Source organism: Glycine max, chromosome 1, assembly GCF_000004515.6.
Source record: "Glycine max cultivar Williams 82 chromosome 1, Glycine_max_v4.0, whole genome shotgun sequence".
Classification (NCBI taxonomy): Eukaryota; Viridiplantae; Streptophyta; class Magnoliopsida; order Fabales; family Fabaceae; genus Glycine; species Glycine max.
In genome coordinates this window covers 9,528,232-9,534,394 of record NC_016088.4, presented here as the reverse complement: position 1 = coordinate 9,534,394, position 6,163 = coordinate 9,528,232, and the positions used below count along the sequence as shown (strand labels likewise).

At 36.2% G+C, this 6,163-nt stretch overlaps 1 pseudogene; it reads right to left on the bottom strand.

Moving 5' to 3' along the window:
* Positions 1–536: 536 nt before the first annotated feature.
* LOC102665358 (receptor-like protein kinase FERONIA) lies at positions 537–2,742 on the bottom strand (annotated as a pseudogene).
* Between the last annotated feature and the right edge of the window lie 3,421 nt (positions 2,743–6,163).

Sequence of the window (6,163 nt, the reverse complement as noted above, 5' to 3'; positions counted from 1 at the left end):
GGTGATGTCAGCAACATAAGGAAAAAAATTCAAAAAAGAGGTAAACTATTCTAAAGACTAGGAACTACTCTATGAAATATGAGTAGTAAATTATCTTTTATTTTTCCATACAGGTTACAACTATGAGGTGGGGGAGTAGTCAAAACTAAAAATTAAATACAAAATATCAACCCTAAATTTAAAGAAAAAGAAAAAACCTAAAATTGAAAGGTGACTTTTCAGCCTCTTCTCCGGCAAGCCTCATCTTCAATGAAGTTTGCCCGAATGATGTACCATGGAGAATTACATAGCCTTCCTCTCCCCCATATGTTGCAGACCAAGATTTAAAATGTCAAGTTAGTAGATATGTAACTGAAAAAGTTTCAAAAACATTTCAACTTTCTTCCTCTCGAGTCCGACTTTCTTCTTGACACTTCCTGTTTATTTGATGTGCATCCTCTTTCTTCCCCTCGGGTCTGACCCATATTCTGTGTCGACACCTGAGTTGTGTCGTGTCAACACGGGTATGGTGGGGGGAATAGGCAAGTCTGAGAGCATCACAGCTGGTAGCAGTGTATGGCTCACATGGCCAACCCAACTTTCTCGCTTTCCTCTTTCACTGCCAAAGGATCCACAACTGGTCTTCTACAGAACACTTTAAACATAATTATTCCAATTGAATACACATTAGATTTTTCAGTCAGTTTTCTTCTCCTATAGTACTCAGGATCTAAATATCCTAAAGTACCTTCAACCTCAGTGCTAACATGTGAGTGGTAAAGTGAGGTAACTGTTCTACACAACCCAAAATCTGCAACCTTGGCTACCTAATTCTGATCCAATAATGTTGGCTGACTTGATGTCACAGTGAATCATTGGGTGGCTTGTGCTAGTGTGGAGGTAATGTAGTCCTCGAGCTGCTCCAATACAAATCTTTAGTCTCTGAATTCAAGGCAGTGGTTGTTTCTGTTTCTTATATAAATGATCAGACAGAGGACCTGGGCCATGTATTCATAGACAAGTATCAGTTCATTTCCTTCCTGGCAGTATCCGAGTAATGACACTAAATTCAAGTGACAAAATGAGAAAGCATTGATCTCATTTTGAAACTCCTTAAATCCTTGGCAAGAACTAGGATTAGATCGCTTTATTGCCGTAGAGTAACCTCATCATGATGCATGATTCCTTTGTACACCTTTCCAAAGCCTCCCTCCCCAATGACAAGAGCTTCACTGAAGTTGCTGGTGGCTATGTTGATCTCTGCTTATGTGAATTGATGACAATGACCTGAGGTCACTGCTGGTTGAATGTTTTTGTGGCTTCTTGTAGTGGAATTTGATGGGAGTATATGAGAAGTTCTCCACTTCAGTTTTTTCCATGTTCTGCGAATAAGAAAGAAAAATGTAAAGAATAGTCCCAAAATGGTACCTAGAGTACCAGCCATAATAATGACATGTGGAACTTTGTTCTTCCTTTGCTCCCTTCTCAACTGGAATATTGGTGCAAGACTATGATCACTATCACTTATCTTTATGATTTCAATTCCATTCAGTATGGCATTAGCATATTTGGCTTTTGACTTGAAGTTAGGGTGAAGTGCGATCCATAAATCTTTCCTTCTCCCACTTTCCCTAGGAACCATAACAACATAGTCCCTGTGTAAAGGAGTAAGCGGTGCACCAGATAAAGCAACAACATCCATCCTCTTCTCGGCTGTTTGGTTGTATATGTACACCTTGAACACTCTTTGATTGACCTGTGTTATCACCATAGAGATCTCACAGAAATGAAGCCGAAGAAGGTAATTAAATCCAAAATCAACAGAGAAAGTTCACGTTAAATTGTACTTCATGTTAGCATCTCCATTGCTACCATTGTCATGGAAGTGCAATATAGTTATGCAAGTGCTAAATAATTATAATCCTTTGAAGTCAAAGTGGTGTAATTCATGCTAACGGTACGGTGCTTTATGCTAAGGACACTTCCAGATTGCGAACCAGATATGTAACTAGAATCATCCAACCATGTTCCAAATGCATTTTCAACATCACTAGCAATGCTAACCTGGTAAAGCATCTCTAGGGCATATTCATCACTAATAAATAAAGGTTCCTGGTGCCCAAGGTAAGGAACCATGGAACTGGGAAAGTATATACTAAGGGGCATTAGGAATATCTCAATACCATTTACAAAGGCAAATGCATTGGGAATTAAAGGAGATGGAGTATATGTAATGGTTAGTGTCTCTTCCCTAATGTTGACTAAGAAATCCTTGGTGAAATACACCAAGTTGAGTTCTTCTGCAAAAACAAATGGATTAAAATCACTTACTAGAGTGTAAGGACTAGCTTTTACAAAGAAATAAGCCTTGGAGGGGTTCATCATCTGATATGAAGACGAGAGAAAGTAAATACGAATGAACATAAGGCCAGGGGAGGAAAGGAATGAGTAGGAAAAAGGAGAATGAGTTATTCTTGTTGTTGAGTATGGAACTTTTGGTGCTAGAGACTCTATGTTTGAGATCAAGAGAGTAGATGAACTCTTGTCATACACAGGAGACTAGAAAGTTGATCCAACATCTCCTATACAGTTTACTCCATAGAATGGTGATGCTTCATTAGAACTATAGTGTAAGAGGATTTTATTTGGGACATTAATTGGATCACAAGTGATTAAATGAAAGAACAGTAACAACAACAAAAAGAGGTGCAGTACAAAGCTAATGGCATGCCTACTTGACACTACTATTTGGGATTCCTTCATAGTGAACAGAGGAATATCGGGTGAAGGATTAGTTTAATTACACATAGAATCATATGTTACTTTTTTTGTATTGAATGGTCAATGTCTTGTAGCTGGAGACAGCCAACTCCGAAGACGTAAGATAGATTCTTGATTCCTCCGGAGCCAATGTAATGGTTAGTATCAATACACAAAGCTAATGGCATGCCTACATGACACTACTATGTGTGTGTGTGTTGGAAATCCCTCCATAATTATGGAACACCACATTCAACAAATATTGATAACATCAAATGCATGAAAAATAAAAGGTGGAGATTTCAAGGTTTTTGAATTTCATTTTTGACTCTTGATGATATCATATTCATCTTAGAAAAAATGAGATAACATTTCTAAGGGTTTTTAGAAATATGAAAATTAATTTACATTCATTTATTACTCTTGGGAGAAGCCATATCCCTCCACTACATAAATGGAGGCTTGTGAGGAGTTGTGGCAAGCAAGCAAGTGAGATCCCTCAAGAGTGATAGAGTGAGAGAGTTTTTTTTTTTTTTTTTGTAATTCTCTTCAAGAAAAGAAAGTTATATATTTCTACCATACTTGGTGAGTGTTTGAGAAATATTGCAAACCATCCTATTGGGTGAGATTGAAATCATAATTTCTTGGTGTTGTTCTTCTTTTCTTACTCTTTTAATTTATTTTTCTTATTGTCCATCTTAATCACACAAAGAGGAAAATTTATTCTTGGTATTTCCCAATAGTGGTATTAGAGCCAGTTTGATCGGGGGACCTATCATCCTGCATGATTCAAGATGGAAGGTGTTGTCACTCATGATGGAGATATGTTTAAGGTAACTACTGAAAATTACTCCTATTGGAAGTCGATGATGGAAGACCATTTATATTGTAAAGATTTGCATGAGCTAATAACTCAAAAGGATAAGTTGGAGGGAAAGATCATTGACAAAGAGTAGGAGCTCCAAAATCGGAAGGCAGTAGCTATGATTCGAAAATACATTCACTAAAGCTTGTTCAAGCATGTGTCATCTTATAGTAATGCATGCAAACTATGGACAAAACTTGAGTCTATTATTCAAAAAAAGACACCTCGGAACAAAGCCCTATTAGAGATAGGGGGAGCAACATGAAGACTTAGCCTTGAAGCTTGAAGAAGAGCTTGAAGAAGTTTTGTGACAATGATTGATTTTTCAGGAGTCTCTGCCTTGATCGATTACTTGGTGATATAATTGATTACTTTTTTTTTTCAAAATTGAATTAAACAAGAATTGTTGTCTTATTAGTGAAGCTATGTCCGGTGAGGTTGTCCATATTGGTAAAAGGATAGGTAATATCTATATGTTGAACATTGAACATGCACCATTTCATGAACTTAGTTGTTTGGTAAATAAGATTGATGGTTCTTGGTTATGGCATCGTAGGGTTGCAATATAAGCATGCATCATCTCAATCATCTACTTAGAAAAGACTTAGTAATTGGTATTCCAAAACTCAAGTTTGAGAAAAATAAAGTGTGTGAAGCATGTCAAAAGGGGAAACAAGTTAAAAATTATTTTCAAAGTGAAAATGTTGTTTCTACTTCAAAACCCCTTGAACTACTTCACATAGAATTATTTGTTCCCTCTAGAACTATGAGTTTGGGTGGTGATTACTATGGCTTAGTTATAGTAAATGATTACTCAAGGTTCACATGGACATTGCTTTCGAAATTCAAAAATGAAGCTTTTGATGCTTTTCGCAAACTTGCCAAGGTTATTCAAAATGAAAAGGGTCTTAACATTGTTTCACTTAGAAGTGATCAAAGAGGTGAATTTCAAAATGAGTCTTTTGAAAAGTTTTGTGAAGAAAATGGAATTCACCACAATTTTTCTGACCCAAGTACACCTCAACAAAATAGTGTTGTAGAGAGAGAAAATACATCCCTTGAAGAAGAAGCTAGAACTCTTCTAAATGAAACAAAGTTACCTAAGTACTTTTGGGCTAATGTTGTACATACTATTTGCTACACTTTGAACAAAGTACTTATTAGATCTATTCTAAAGAAAACTCCTTATGAACTTTATAAAGGAAGAAAACCAAATATATATCACCTAAGGGTTTTTGGTTGCAAGTGTTTTGTTTTAAACAATTGTAAAGATTCTCTTGGCACATTTGATGCAAAAGCTTATGAGACTATTTTTCTTGGTTACTCATTGAAAAGTAAAGGATATAGAGTGTTCAATAGGAGAACTTTAAGTGTGGAAGAATATGTTCATGTAGTGTGTGATGAAACTAACTCTATTGCTCAAGATAGTTCTTTGGAAGATGAAGATGCAGGTTTTTAGGATAAAGATTCTGCTCTTGAAGATGAAACCAAAGCTGAAGAACTTGAACAAAGTAAAGAGATCTCAACCATACCTCCTAAGGACCTCTTTAGAGAATGGAGAACTCAAAAAGACCTCTTCTTGGATAACATAATTGGAGAAATATCAAAGGGAGTCTCTACTTGTTCTAGACTCAGGATTTTATGTATCAACGTGGCTTTTGTTTCTCAAGTTGAACCAAGAAACATAGATGAAGTCTTGTGTGATGAACATTGGTTTATGACTATGCATGAAGAGCTGAATCAGTTTAAGAGAAATGAAGTGTGGGACTTAGTTCCTAAACCAGCCTCTCACACATCAATCGAAACCAAGTGGTTGTTTCGAAATAAACTTGACGAACCAGACATTATAGTAAGATACAAAGCTAGATTGGTTGTAAAAGGGTACAACCAAGAAAAAGTTATCAACTATGATGAAACCTATGCACCAGTTGCAAGGTTAGAAGCCATCTTGCATGTATCATGGATTTCATATTATTCCAAATAGATGTGAAGAGCGTCTTTCTTAATAGTTACATTGAAGAAGTATATGTAAACCAGCCACCAGGTTTCATGGACTACGAACATCCTAATCATGTCTATAAGCTGAAAAAGTCTTTGTATGGTTTGAAACAAGCACCAAGATCTTGTTATATGAAGAAAGAACTTGAGATGTCTATGATGGGAGAGTTGAACTTCTTCCTTGGACTCCAATTCAAGTAAATGAAACATGGAACCTTCTTATGTCAAACCAAATATTGTACAGAACTAATTAAGAAATTTGCATGGAAAAGTGGAAAGAAGCATCAACTCCAATGGCAACATCAACCTATCTTGACTTAGATGTGAAAGGAAAATTAGTTGATGAGTCAAGATATAGAGGTATGATTGGTTCACTTATTTACTTAACTACAAGTCAACCAGATATTATGCTTAGTGTTTGCTTGTGCGCAAGGTATTAGGCTAATTCTAAGGAATCTCACTTGACAGTTGTTAAAAGGATCATTAAGTACCTTAAGGGCACACCAAATGTTGGTTTGTGGTATCCCAAAGGTACCTACTTAAATATAACCGACTTTTTAG